Raw genomic sequence first — 15799 nt, 5'->3', positions numbered from 1 at the left:
ATTTTCCTTTTCTTTTTGACATGCGTTTTCCAATTTAACTTTTTATATTGTCTTCATTAGTTGGAAGTTGGAAGTACACAACTACTATTCGTTGACTAAAACTTCAGAAGTTGGTATTTAACGGTTTGCAACTATACTGCTAATCACCGACCACCTGGTTTATGGCAAAAAATTGGCCAAATTTGGAAATGCATATTTTCTCAGGCTTTTAATGCCTAAATATTTAACTGAATTCTGGGATAGATCTACTAATTACTTACCTCTGAAAACGATTGGTTTGTACACTAACTTTGTATTTGTGAAATTTGCATGTATGGATTTCTGGTCGTTTAGATTTACCCTTCAAGTATCTGTCCAGTCCAATGCTGTTGATTTTTATATAAAACCATAAAACTATCAATACATTTCTAACACCTATGAGTGTACGCCGTTCTTTAGAATATCTCTGTGAAATATTGAGCAAATCGGTATTTCTGCTGTCTCAGGTCTTCCATTTGAGACGTTCGAACCACAAATTTACCAAATTTATACAGGAAGGCTCGTTTTCATCCAATCTAATAATTATACAACGCTGGTACGCTGCTTCCCGGGTTGTTTTCATTTACTTCACAATGCATTTCCCATCCCCTGAGAAATCAGAAAGATTACCCGATACCGAATGGGGAATTACATACCAATAGTTTTTTGTAAATTATAGAAACACTTTTTAAATATATATTTATTTATTTTTTAATTAAAAATGTTCAGTCTGTTAAGGAAGAGGTCCTTGAACAACTTTTAGAATAAACAACCGGTGAATCTGTTTGAACATGGATATTCATTCTTCCAATATTTATTGGGTTGTCCGGAAAATAATGCAGGATTTTGGTATTAAACAAAAAAAAAGAAACTAGTTACTTTAAAGCAATGTTCTTTAATCAAAATAATTTCCNATTCATACAAATGAGTAATCCTGTAAACGTAAACAGAATATTTTATATAGATTTTTTTTAATGAAAACTTAAAATCCTGCATTATTTTCCGGACAACCCGATAGTTCACGAGTTTCGTTCGACCCCGCAAAGTTTGATCCGGTTCAATTGCAAATTGGCAATTTGCATTTGTAATTGAGAGTCGGCTGGAAATTGAGTGGAACTGTATTCTTCCGTTTTATTTCACTCTTAGAATACGAAAAGGGAAAAAGGTGCTTTGCTCATTAAGACTTGTCGTTCGAACACGAGAAATAACGTTCTAGCCTCCCATTACGTTGTCTATTCTGCCAAGGTGGATTTGCATGTTATTGCATCTGCTTCGGCCCTCGTTCTCTCAACGTCTTGGTATTACGTGATAAAGAATAAGCGGTTTATTTAAAAAAATAATTTTTTCTTCTTTACAATGAGTATTAAAAGTTAGGCTTACATTTCTCAACTGGGTAAACGTTCAGAAATTAACTCTGCCCAGACTGTCTCATCCAAGGGAACAAACCTTCAAACCTATTATGTTACATTACGATAATAAATTAACATTATTAAATTTATTTTGGGAGTTTAACCAGTATTATTATATTTTATAAAGATTCTTTTAAAAGAATTTCATAAGACCGCTGGAAAAGTTTAAACCTTGATCGGCTTTTGGGAGGTTTTCTCAGTTTGATTGTCTGTGCTCATCACCGGTTCTCGCTTTTTAGGTCGGTTTGCGAGTTGGGCAGTAGCAGCCAAGTTGCTTGAGGAAATGAAAATTATTTATAACCATCAAAGATTTTTTAGTAGTTGGTACGCTGTAGTTGACACTTCGAAATTAATATTTGACAAGTGCAAATTAGTACTTGGTCTTTGACACTTCGCAAATACTCTTTATCAACCACAACTTCATTAGTTGGTAGTTGGAAGTAAATAACTACTATTCGTTGACAAAAACTTCAGAAGTTAGTATTTGCAAATGCATTGCCCATCAAAAAAACCGACCACGTGGTTTTTGGCAAAAAAAAAGGCCAACTTTGGAAATGCATATTTTCTGCATGCACAAACCTGCGCAAAGTCTCATTTCTTAGAAAATTATATTACATATTAAACTAAATTACGCTGAACAATGTGACTATTTTAGACGTTTTCCTAGGTTCAGTCATTCATCAGAAAATTCATATATTCGGGAACATGTTATCCCGGTTCTATTATACATGAACCTATTGTTTCAATACGTTATTCGAGGCAAAACTGCCACTACACCTATGAAATGTGAAGGAAAAGTTCAATTTCCGTGATGAGGGAAACAAGTGGATATCGGCAGTAGAAGAATTCCGCATCCCAAAAGGTCAAAGTAAGAATTGCCGCTTCCCTGTTCAACTGTTTGACAAATTCCTCGGAACAAAAGTTGTAGAGGGTAAAATTTGCGAAAAATGATGGTTCGAAATGTATGCATTCTTGAAAATCGGGAGAGAGAGTGATCGGTTTTTTCCAGGAGATCGTTAAAAAAACAGAATTTGCAAAAAAATCGCGAATAACTCCAAAACGGTTCAGAAATCGGGGAAAATGTCACGAAATGAAAGCTTATTAAAAAATTTATCGATCGCTATATGTCGCCACTCCAGGATGATTTCCTGGCTCCACAGCATAATTGGAAGTTTTCCTAAAAAGTGCAAAAATTAACATGTTTCCTAATTTTTTAATTTACTGATGAATGACCGAAGCTTGGAAAACATTTTGAAAAACCATCTTTTTCAGCGTAACATCTTCTAAAAAATGAGATCTGCGACTTAAAAGGCTGAGAAAATATGCGTTTCCGAAGTTGGCCATTTTTTCGTGCAAAAATCAGCGGTCGGTTTTTTTTGATAGGCTGTGCACGTACCATTTATCAACAAAAAGTCAGTATTTTTATTCGAAAGTTCACAACTACTCTCTGTCACCTACATCTTCCTTAGTTGGTTAGTTCGCAACTTTGTCAACTAATACTTCAATGGTTGGTATTTGACAGTTCGCAAGTACTATTTGTCATCTACAACTTCTGTAGTTGGCATTGACTGTTCTAAAACTGTAGTTTGGAAGTAGTTGAAACATTTTGAAGTTCATAGTTCACACACCACGGCCAATTTGCTTACTACAATAGCAGTAGTTGAAATGCTTCAATGTCAACTACATTATGTTGATGCTGCACTGCGTGGGCTTGTACTGTCTATACTTGCGGATTTTGATATCAGTTAAACGTTCGGCTTTCTTGCCATCTGCAGTGATGTACTGAAAGTATTAAAGCCTAAAGTTATCTTAACAATTCTAAAGATAAGTTGTTGGATACCTAAAATCGGTAAATGCATATAGTCGTCTATTACTCCTCACCAGGCTTTTATCTCATACTGTATTTATTTGCGTGAGTGATTACGTGTATATGGACGGGTCTGCGGGGTAATATAAAGTACCAACAAACCTGTCTCGTCATGTTTTGTGATTTTTTCCGTACGTGCTTAGATGTCTTCTTTCTACCAATTCAGGGTTGCCCTGTTGAAGCAGCTTAAAGAATAACTATATATATTAAAAATCTACTCTTACAACTATTAGTTGTTATTTGCCATCGCTGTTACTTTTTCTAATTACAGTTGTAGTTGTAGCTGAAGCGTCTGTTCATTATTGTAGGTTACAAATTGTCGTTTTGGTTGGATTGGAAAAAATTAGTTAATAGTTTACTAGTTTTCGTGGTCCGCTTGACCAATTAATATATTTCAATTAATTAAGGTTTTTAGTTGAGATAAAAAAGTCAGTGTCATGAGCGAGATTCGAACCCACGATCTTCGGCAAGATACGACGCTGCTCTACCACTTGAGCTATCGCGACCTCGATCCACTCGGACACTAACTTCCCATCTCAACCCCCACCGTTTGAATTGTCCCTCCTTTTTGCTATTTTTCAAATGTCGTGTAATCTATTTGATTTTCGGCGACAAATGAAATGGCCACTGAGAGCTTTAGTGAAGGTATACTTCATTTTAACTTATTAAAATCACTAGTTTTCGTGGTCCGCTTGACCAATTAATATATTTTAATTAATTAAGGTTTTTAGTCCCGAAGCCGAAGTTTGAGCCGAAGATCGTGGGCTCGAATCCCGCTCGTGACACTGACTTTTTATCTCAACTAAAAACCTTAATTAATTGAAAATAGTTAATAGTTTTGTAGATTGCTGTTGAATTACTTTCTGCATTTGGCCAACCTGATTAACACCCTCTACGACCATTATAAAATTCCTAACATGGTTAGGATTTTATTTCCGTTTTACAATCTTTTCGTTTTCAATTCTATCCTTTTGATCCGTCCTCTCGGTTTCTGACCAAAAAGGATTTTAGACCATCCGTCCGATCGGCATGGCGGGGCTGTAAATCTTACATCAAACGACGGCATTTCCCAGCTCCCTTTGAGCCATTCTACCTTTAAAATAACAAATCAATCACACTGTGTATTTTGCATAAACAAAGAGAGCCGCTTCGCGAAGAAAAAAAAACAGTAAATCTGAATCACCCCAGGAGTGTAGGGTTGTGATAAAGTTTCATCCGATCCGGCTTCGTCGGTTTTAATGCATACAGAACTTTAATTTATTAACTTTTTCCTATAGACACAAAAGAAAAAGATGACGAATTATACGATTAATATGGATATCGTTACAAATTAAATTTTTAGACAGAAGAAAACCGACTTTTTCATCACAAAACCGGCAATCGTCTAATATTAATTAATCACTATAAAAAAACAAAAGATTTGTTAAAATAATATATTTTTTTAAAGGAAATAAAACCATTTCGAAGTAGAGTATCGATCAAGGAACATTATTTTCCAGAGTTCATTACTCGAAGTGTATTATGACCTAGTTAAAGTTATGGGATTTACTGCTTGAGCTGTGTGTTCGCCTAATGGACTATGATTTATATAAATGTTAATCGTTAAAAAATATTGGAAGAGTACTTTAAAAAAAATGTTCGTTATAAAGTAACACTGTCTTTAATATTTGTACCTTCAGTTCTATATTTTAAAAATTGAAAAAAGAATCTTTCAGTTTATATTAACGCGTTCAAAAATATAAACCTAATCCTTACGTGATCCTACATCCTGACGTGGTTTATCATGTTTAAAAAAGACTTGTGTAAAATGTCAGTTTTACAAAATTCATCAAAAGGATTAATCAACTTTGTAAAGGGTGATAAAATGCCCATTGGTCGCTGTGTGGAACGTACAAAAAAAGACGGGGTCCATTCGCGGAATGGCGGAAACTTTTCTTTCTAAACTCCGGATCGATCACTCTATTCGTAAAGTTGCCTGCTACTTCGGACGAATGGGGTAAATGTCACACACGCACTTACGGGGGAGGGGTCAAAAAGTTGCACTAAGCCCCTCAGGGCCCACCGAGGGCCGACGACCACAATAAAGACATCAGGTCACGTGAGTAATACATCCGAAGGGGTAAAAACAAAATTTCACAGGGCATCTTAAAAGGGTCGGTGGAAAAAAATGAAACACACCGGTGGCTTATAATTGCCCTGGTGTCCAAAGGGAATTAAAATACCCACTTTTCTTAAATTCTCACAGTGACCCAAAAGTCCAATGGGCCAAAAAAATGTAACTATGAATATTTTAAATTAACTCGTTCTAATTTGCATTTTTCTTTTTCAGTTTATTCAATAGCGTAAGCTTATAACGGGTCATGAATATACGAAGGCCAACATCTATAGACAAGGCAAATCTGGTACGTTTACTTTAATTAAATCAGAAAAGTTAAATCATTATAACTTATCGTAAATGTCTTCTTAATAGAAAAATATTTGTATCATTCGATAATATGATATACATAATATTTATATTGTTAAATTTATATATAAATTACTGTTTTTCTATTATAAAACAAAGCAATTGAACTTCACTTAACATGCTTACTAAAATGTATACGCATATAAACTATCACATCAAAATTAGTCAGCGAATGCATCCAAACTCTCCAAAACATGGGAAAACATAACAACCTGATGATATCTTGGGTGCCAGGGCACACAAATTTTGTCTAACGAGAAAGCAGACAGACTGGCCAGAGGAGGATCCGCAAGATCATACATAGAACCTATACTTGAGATAATAAAAACAAATATAGAATCCTCCATCGCAGATTGGATCCAAACAAAATAAAAGGAGAAGTGGTTAACTCAAGCGGTGAAAATGAAACTTATGATCAAACAACCCTCACCAAGACTGGCAAAATCACTGCTGCAACTGGAGAGGGCGAAACTCAGAGGAGTGATAGGACTACTAACGGTCACTGGCATGTAAAAAACATCTACACAATATGGGCATATACATCTGCAGATTATGTAATGAGGAGGAGGAAACAGCCACCCATATCTTCATATTCGAATGCGAAGCAACAGCTCAATAGAGATTCAACCTAACATACGAAAAAAGCTTAGGGAATCAAATTGCAGCAGCGACGGTCAATACCTGATACTTCTAAGGAAAAGGATTGAATCTATTGCACTCAACTATGGAACTAGGAAGGTACATTAAGCCAGAAAGCTGCAGTGCCTGGGGAGCACAAATCCCGCTTCCTAGAATCCTTATCACCAACCAAACCATACCAGACTCATGTAGGAAGTTGGTGAGTGTGAGCGAGTGTTTCTGCATGCGTTCGTGAGTATATATTATTTAGCCACACAGAATTAATTCCCATGGGGTATCTACCACTTGACGTGGAAAGAATGAAAGAGAAAGCGAGAGGAAGAGAGAGAGAGAGAGAGAGAGAGAGAGAGAGAGAGAGAGACATGAAAGAGAGAGTAAGCAAATGAGTTGGAGAGAAAGGAGTGACATAGTGATTAAGTGAGAAAGAGAGAAATAGAGAATGATTACGAGAGAGAGAGAGAAAGAGTGAGAGTGTAAGAAGTAGAGATTTTACATAATCATTAAATATTGATATTTTTGTGAGAATGAGTGTGTGTGAGATAGCGTGTATGTGAAAGTGAGTTTTGTGAACTGAGTGAGTAAGAGAGGTAATATATAAGGTAATAAATAATAATTGTTAATTTGGCTCCCTACAGGGAGCGTGTATGCATGCCATCCAATCTGAAAATGGTACTTGAGCAGTGCAGCGAGTTTCTGGGTCCCCTGTTCTGCTTTTTAGAAGAAATTGGGGTTTTATATTGTATATAATATGTCTTATGTGTTGTGTGTCCATATGTTTTGTCTGAGTGCTTGTATTTATTAGCGTGAATGGCGAGGGGTGAGGGTGAAATATAACTTCATCATCGCCCCTCGAACGTTGAGAGCGTATGAGTGTGTGTTCGGGGTCGATGGCGGAATATTTATAAAAGTACTCCATCGACCCCAATCTAGATTAGTTTGAGTATAGGTCGGTGGAGGAATATCAAGTACTCCACCGACCAAACGTAACGAGTGTACTGTATGGATGTATTTATGTGTATGAATGTATTTATTTGTACGAATGTAGTATTTGAAAGGGTAAATAGAATGTTGACTTAGTTGGGGACTGAAATGACCTAGATGTCGGAAGCCCCAGTAAAAAAATAAAAAAATAACATTAAAAAGTGTGAGTGAATGTGATTGATTATGTTTTTTTACACAATTTATATTAACATACATGGTAAAATTAATTATCAATATATTGTGTGAACTGAAGTTGCAGAATCCTCCAAAATATAATTCTTAAGGTAACACATATAAAATTAAAAAGGATAAAACAGCAACCTGGAAATAAGAAAAAATAAAGAGCAATGGATATGTAGGGTTTTTTTTAGTTTGGACATTATGTGGGACGTTGGAATTGATTTCTTTTTTTACCTTTTAAGAAGAATGTGTAACAAAATATTTGTCACATCATATTGATAGGTACTTAAACGCCAATGGACTCTCTGTAACGCGTGTTCAAACACTTAATTTCACCGCCGTCTACAACTTATAATTCTCCATTAAGTCGCAAGTCATATTTTCAATGGCTAATCTCAATTTCTCTTAGTACATCCAAGTTGGATCGCTTTAATAAAGTTTCCTGACTACCTACTTAAATAAAGGGAGTAAAGTCTAATTTCAAAGGGGTGGGTTTTATCCCGGCCTTATAATATAATCTCGTCAGCAAGGCTAACAAATGAGATATTGCAGGTTGGATACCAATAAACAACATTTAAGGACACTTTTCTTTCAATAACCCCGTCAAGTTTAATTCTCAACTTCGTGTAGGGGAGTTGACTGCCTTAAAGATTAAAGTTCTTACTTGAATTTCGAGCCAGTATTTTCTTGCTTCTTGTATTTTCGAACAAAGACAACAATCCGCTGATATGTAAAACCTTATTGTTACAAGTTAAACATTTTCTGTTTTCTAATTCTGCCTGAAAGGTCGCCAAAGAGAATTGGTTTTCAGTATTTTTGTATGACGCTTGTCTACAACAAAAGTCCTGGGAAAAGGTCGTTCTTCTTCTTTATTTTGTATCACAATAAAAAGTAGGAACCAGCAAGTAGAGGAAATTTTGTTACCGTATGTATAATAATTTTTACATACAGGTAAATTTTATAATACAGGTAATATTTTAGAATTTATTTACCCTTTGGTACGAAGAAGAGAGGAAATAAATTCCCACCCAGGCAATTACTGTTTCTTACCAGAGAGAAAAAAGAAAAACTAGGGTAAAACATGTATGGAAAATGGTCTCTTTTATCACCCTTGAGATTCCTGAGCGTTCAATGTCTGCCAAAGAAAATTCTCAATTTTCCTACACCTAGAAGGAAAATCAAGAGTTTCACGTTATATGATTATTTTACTGATAAGGAGAACATATTTTTTAATCTAATTTTTTACGAAGAAATCAATAAAAAACATTATGATCTAACGTGATTCCAATGGGATTTTAGAATAGAAATAAAATCTCTAATATCATAATTGAAATATTATTAAAATATAATTCCATTTTTTACCATCATTTTCAACATCATCATATCTTATTTAGGTTAGACCAAGCCCAACCAGTAAAATTATCTAAATTAGCCACGCCCACTTGGTGATAGACTACACTACCTATCGTAAAAAACCTCGAATTTAGATATTGTCTGTTACCTTACGCTGCGTATAATTTGTTATTTTTTAATAATGTTAATCAACATTTCAATTTACATAGGAAGATTAGGTGTTTATACCAAGAAGTACCAAGAGGATATTGCGCCCGTTCATTAAGAAAAAATGTATTGAACAGTGACTGCAAATTATAAAACATTTTCTTTATCATAGCTTCATACACAGAATTCGTGCGTGCTTATTTTACGAATTTCAGCTCGTTATTAGGGCGGCCGAGTGCATCATTTTTAAATTTGCATGAACTTTCCTGGTTACCTGGTAATACCGTCCTGTCATGACCCGTTGTACAGATAGGGAAAGAGATAAGATAGATAGGTGTATAGATAGATAAAAAGAGAGAGAGAGAAAGGTAAATATAAAGAAAGAAGAAGAGAGACAGCGACCTATTTACCACCTAAAACGGAGAGAGAGAGAAAGAAACGAGAGCGTGAGTGAGAAAGAAGCGAGAGAGTGAGTGAGAAAGAAGCGAGAGAGTGAGAGAGATAGAGAAAGAGAGAGAGAAGCGAGAAAGTGAGAGGGATAGAGAGAGAGAGAGAAGCGAAGAGTGAGAGGGTTAGAGAAAGAGAGAGAGAGAGAAGCGAGAGAGTGAGAGAGAAAAAAGAGAGAGAAGCAAGGTTAGAGTATGTATTTACTAAATAAAATCAACTAAGTTTTAAAGTTGGTTTCCTGAACTTCTTTTGACGAGTTATAAGGGCATACACATGAAAACGAGAAAAATGTGAGCGTGACATTATAAATATTGTCTCACGAAGGGGGAAGAAAGTCCTTATCAGAAACGCCAGAACTGTTTACGCAATTATGGCTGTTTGCTCTGTTCAATGGGAATTTCTGCGGGTTTTACACTTGTAACTCTACTGATTAAGCCCCAGTTTACTGCAGTCCGTCAAGTCAACGGAAATACGGAATTACACCAAAACCACGATCGGAACGATTTCGAATCCCTTGCGGTTTTAGAGACTAAAAGGTCTCGGTATTGATTTGAACAGCCCGTATATTTTGCCCCAAAAGGAAACAAACAAAAAAGTCGAACGGTGCATTTACAAGTCATGCTATAAACTGATAGGTTGGAAAAATTTAAATTATAAAAAGCCTCGTTTTATATGTACAATATTTAATACGACAAATTAGACATTTTTGACTTTGACCATGCCAATTCCCTTTCTTTTCATATTCTCAAATAGACCAGTTCTATAGAGTGTGAATAGATTCAATTTCGATGGAAATCGCCCTTTGATTTGTCTCCATAATGAGAAAATTCCAAGGAACCACTCTTTGGAATGAGGAAATTGTCTGAGGCTTTACAAGTTCAACAGTCACGACTTATAAGTTTTCGGCAGTTAAAAGGGATTTCCTCGCGAAATTGGAACGAGAGCACGACAGCTCTTACAGCGAAATGAATTCACATCGGGTTTACAAATACAGGGTATCTCTTTTAGATGACCCAGCTGAATTTTCTTTAACCAATGTCGCTGTCAAAAATAAATACGTGTTAAATATTTATCAGTCTAGTTTCAAATTCACTAATTTCGTGGTCCGCTTGACCAATTAATATATTACAATTAATTAAGCTTTTAGTTAAGGTAGATCCTTGAAAAATGGCAAAAAGGAGGGAAAATTCAAAAGGTGGGGTTGAGATGGGAAGTTAGTGTCCGAGTGGATCGAGGTCACGGTAGCTCAAGTGGTAGAGCAGCGGCGAATCTAGCCGATGACCGTGGGTTCGAATCCCGCTCGTGACACTGACTTTTTTATCTCAACTAAAAACCTTAATTAATTGAAATATATTAATTGGTCAAGCGGACCACGAAAACTAGTGAATTTGAAACTAGACTGCCATTGACTTTTTTATCTCAACTAAAAACCCTAGTTTCAAATGTTTACCTTTTTTGGAGAAAAATTATGCTGGTACCTAATGCCCAGTTCAACTTCCAAATTTCAAATAGGAGGCTATACATCATGACACTTTAAAGGAATTTTTACGCTGAAAACAATAGTGCAATCGGATTTTAAATTGGTCAAAAAATCACAAAGTTAGGGAAAAAAGTTTGGAAAAAACTCATTTCGTTTGTTTCGGTGCTACTTTCAATAATTTGATTCTTGCCTTTAATTGCCGTTATTGTTTACATTTTGTAATTGTTTGTCAAGCTCGCATTATGAGCATGTATGAGAGCAAATTTTAATTTCTGGAAGTAAGTAAATTTTACAATAGTGCCTATTCGTTACATTCAGTATTCCATTCAAAGTGAACCGGAGAGCACATTTTGCCGATCAACAGCGAGTTGATATGTCCGACTGTTTTGTTGATGATAGTAATGATCTTGCGCGTCGTGCAGTCGAGTTGTACTCCCAGAAATTTTCTAATCGCCTCAGAGTAAACCACAAAATTCTTATTCGTGTTGCTCGCAATTTGAGGAGATACGGATTCTGATTATGACAGGTCTAACGTTCCTTGCACAAATATCGATTTGGGAGGCTGAAGAAAACGTTCTTCCATACGTCCTATGGACTGATGAATCAAAGGTCACCACTAATGGCATACTCAACCGTTGGAATTTTCGAAAGTGGGCAAATCCGATAATTTCGTACTCTTGTCAGGTTGTTCACAGTATCAAAGTTTGGTGTTGACTTCTCGGAAATAATGATGTTCAGTTCCTCAAATTTTTGAAAGAGGTTTTACCAATACTATTAGATGATGTTCCTCTGCATCAACGACAAAGAATGATTCTCCATCTTGATAGATGCCCCACACACAATTTTTTTGCTGGTGGCAAATGTCAGCATCCCCTGAAATTAACAAACGCAAAAATAAGTCAAGTCTGTACTTTTCGCCCCGTTTTGCCATTTTCCATTGTTATCGATATTTTATGTATAATATATGATCTAATCGTTTGGAACGGGCTGAATAAACAGTTTATAATAAAAGAAACGAAAAACGGATTTCAGAAACCGTTGAAATTAGTAAACGCACAAAAGCCAAATCTTGGCGATGCGCCTCTTTTTGCCATTTTCCTCTGGCATCGATAATTAAACTGTATTATATGATCTATACGTTTGCAACAAGCTAAATAAACAGTTTATAACAAAAGAAACAAATAACAAATTTTAGAAGCCCCGGAAATTAGCAAATGTAAAAAAGTCAAGCTGGGCGATTCTCTCCTTTTTGCCATTTTCCACATTTATCGATATTTTAAGTGTGTATTAATTTGGAATAGGCTGAGTAAATAGTTTATAACAAAAGAAACGAATAGCGCATATCAGAAGCCGCAGAAAGTCAGTCTAACAAGAACAGAAATCAAGGGGATGAAAAATTGGTCATGCCTGACGGATAAGCCAGAAAAGGTGTTTAAGTTTAGAAGAAATTATTTTTCTTGATGGGCGTAGACGAAACTTAAATTTAACTTTGTAATTTACGACAATTAACCTAAGCATAAATTTGACGTAAGTGCTCTAATTTTCTAGTAAAACTTGAGACAACTTTGATGAAGACAGAAACCTTTTTGGGTAATTAACATAGAAGAAACTACTCTGTAATACATTAACGTAGCCTTGCAATGGTAAATATTAAAACACACATGCGCTCACAGACATGTAAGAAAAACAATGGATTATGCCAGGGCGTCGGGCTTTGCTAGTGTTTGTAAATTTTGGAATGAGCTGTTTAAAATGAGTTGGTTCCTGAAAAAATTCGCAAAAATTCTATTCAAATCAATATTGATATAGCACAGTAAAAAACTATTCAGCTTTGTCAAAGCGCGAAGTGTTTTTCTTAAGGACTCACTTTTCGCTTCAGGCGAATTTGAAAAACCGCTTCGACGAGGCCAAGATTTCATACGGTTTTGAATGTATTGCACTGGAACATTTTCATACTTCTCATAACACACAATATTTTCCCAAATCATAACACCACTACCTCCATAGCTTCTCCGGAGTGCAAATGTTCCGGGGATATATCGCTCTCCGGTACTTCTCCAAACCCCCTCTCGCCTGTCAGAAGATCTCAAATAAATCCTTGATTCATTCGAAAACAAGATTGTAGTCCAGTCTTGTTCAGACCAATTGATGTGATTTCGTGTGAAACTTAATCGAGTTGTTCTGTGCCTTCAATAAAGTTCTGGACCAGTGGCAGGCCTTCTCCAGGTAACCAACTCCTGAAAGTCAGTGAAACAGAGTGTAAACTGACATTAAAATTTATAACTTGTTAAAGTCGTTGCTTGATCTCAATAGCGGTAGAATGTCGATTACGGAGTAAGTTCGAAACAATAAAACGATCATCTTTTTGATGTGTCACGATGGCGGCCTGATCCATGCCTTCTTGAGGAACCACTAGTATCTTGGTAGCGATGGAAGACCCTTTGGTCAGTTGTTCTGAGAATGTTAAACACCCTGGCCACATACGCTTGACTTCTTCCATCTTCCAACAATGGTATGATTCTAGCATCATATCACTTAAAACCATCACGCAAACAAAGTTCAAACTTACAAATGGTACAACTTAAAAAAATCAACCCACCAGAACATTATAAAGAAGCTTTACCAACAAAGAACAGGAAGACTTATTTCATCAAGCTATTGGAAGATTAAGATTTTTGTTTATCGTTATTTTACCAGAATATATACTTAAAAAAGGCGTAGAATCTTGCCACATCCTAGCACTAATAAAACTAATCTCGATGAAAATTCTAATAAATATAGCAATAATTATTAATGGCTAGAAAGTCATCATATCAACTTTCAACATAAAGAACATTGTACCCTAAATAAAAGACATACGTTTCTATCCTTAAATCAAAGGAAATTGATCACGTTAAAATTTTAAAATTCTTTTTAGGTGTAAGATAAACGACGTTGCTTCTTGTTTTCGTGATGAGCTTTTTCCTTATCGTTTCAGGGTTGATCAAAAAACGCGAAAATGACTGTCAGCTCTTTGTTGATTCTTCCGCCTACCTTTTCTATGACCTCATCATCCTTTTCACTAGTCTTCCTTGCATTATCCATTTCCTGATTGTATCACCTGATAAATATTCCATTCAATTATTCACAATCGTCGGCTCAATCGTCCTCTGAGGAAATAAATTATAGTTCTTGCTTAATAAAGGGTTTCCGATACTTTCAAACTGCAAACCTTATTCTATTTTTTTCTGAATATCTTTCAATTCCTATTACTTGAGTGCCTGTCAAATAAACCAATCTCACCACAAAACCGTAATGTATTTATACAATTCAAAGAAAAAAATTTCAAAGTCGCATACCTACAAACAACTATTTGTTAGCCTGGCAGCTCTAACGGCTCCAAAAGCATATAATATCATCTTCAAACTCTTCTAGAACTACCTAAATAACCTAAAGAAGTAGGTCCACAAACTGGCTAACGCTGAGGTGGACCTCACGCAGCAGACACATTAGCTACAAACGGACCATGGAACAACAAATAGACCCAAAGCCATTTTATGGCATAAACCATAGCCACATTAAAACAAACTGGAAACATGGGTTATTAAAGAACAACAACATACTCGCTAAAACAACAACACAATAAGAAGAACCATACTCGATGGAAATATATTAAAAGCCCTAACATGTATACTCTAGAAAAATGCTACTTAAAAAACTGCCAAATATTATGTCTAGATTAGACAGAGGCAACAATATCCTTGCAACTGCCTAGTAATAGCTTGGAAAAGACTATGGTACCTAGGTAAGCTTTTCTTGTACAATATTGCCCTGGATAAAATACCCCTTAGAAGGATTCTGTATTTGATTAAAGAAGGGAAAATTTTCCAAGAATACCATTAGCAAAGATCGGACACTACAGATGAAAGTTGAAAAAATATCTGGCACCCCTCAACTTAATTAAACAGTTATTAAGTTGAATTGTAAATTAAAGTGAATATAGATGTAGCGTTCTTGACTACTTTACAATTGACTATTCGTCTACACATGAGCTACTCAAAATATTCAGAACTGGTTTGTGACTCGAATCACTAATCAGTTACTAACTCATTAAAGATGCAGCACCACACACGAAGCTACTCATAGAAGAATCATCATCCCGGTCTTCGTGATGAAGCTGTCATGTTTAGTATACTATCATCGCGACAGAATAGAAAGAATAGGAAGAAGATTTTGCTTTCATGCGTTTTTCATCTTCATGCTTTTCCAGTGTCGTCGTTCTTCGAGTAACCAAGAAGCGTCTTATAAAACAAGATGTTTTTTCAACTTCGCTCACATATAATATGTTCACCTGTTGATCGTCCGTTGAACTTCAGTAACTAGTGACTCGGCAGGCGAGTTGCCTGGAACTGATTAGTACCGCGTCAGTAATCAGTAGAGTCGTTTGTGGTGTTCCATTCAGTTTAAGTGGAAGTTATTCATTGCTGCAGATTAATTACTGGTTAGTAAATATGTTTCTTTTTTGTTGAATTTTCAACTTCAAACTTTGAACTTGAATGAACTTTTTTGGTTATAACCATACATAAAGATAAAGATCATAACACGAAAAAAATGTCTATTTTCTTAACAGGATGTCGAACCTGTCTATCCTCCCCCACTTTGGTATTGACGATTCCATGTCCTTATTATTATAGAGTCTTTTAGTCTTTATATTTATTATTAATTATTTAACTGTTTCCCAATTCTATACGTGTGGAAATAACAATAAAACGGTTATAACCAAACATAAAGATACGATTATCCTAACACGAAAAAAATGTCAATTTTCTTAAAAA

At 35.5% G+C, this 15799-nt stretch overlaps 1 protein-coding gene across 1 annotated transcript in view; it reads left to right on the top strand.

The window, feature by feature from the left end:
• LOC106669444 (histamine H2 receptor-like) overlaps window positions 1-15799 on the top strand; it is a 153138-nt gene that overhangs the window by 110066 nt on the left and 27273 nt on the right. Inside the window, exon 4 of the mRNA XM_014398931.2 lies at window positions 5624-5696. The gene's annotated coding sequence lies outside the window, so the exon portion shown is untranslated. The remainder of the gene's footprint in view (window positions 1-5623; window positions 5697-15799) is intronic.

The sequence above is a fragment of the Cimex lectularius genome, unplaced genomic scaffold (assembly GCF_000648675.2).
Source record: "Cimex lectularius strain Harlan isolate CLEC.00 unplaced genomic scaffold, Clec_2.1 scaffold11, whole genome shotgun sequence".
NCBI classification, from domain to species: domain Eukaryota; kingdom Metazoa; phylum Arthropoda; class Insecta; order Hemiptera; family Cimicidae; genus Cimex; species Cimex lectularius.
The sequence above is the reverse complement of the archived record's forward strand: the minus strand, read 5'-3'. Positions and strand labels throughout refer to the sequence as shown.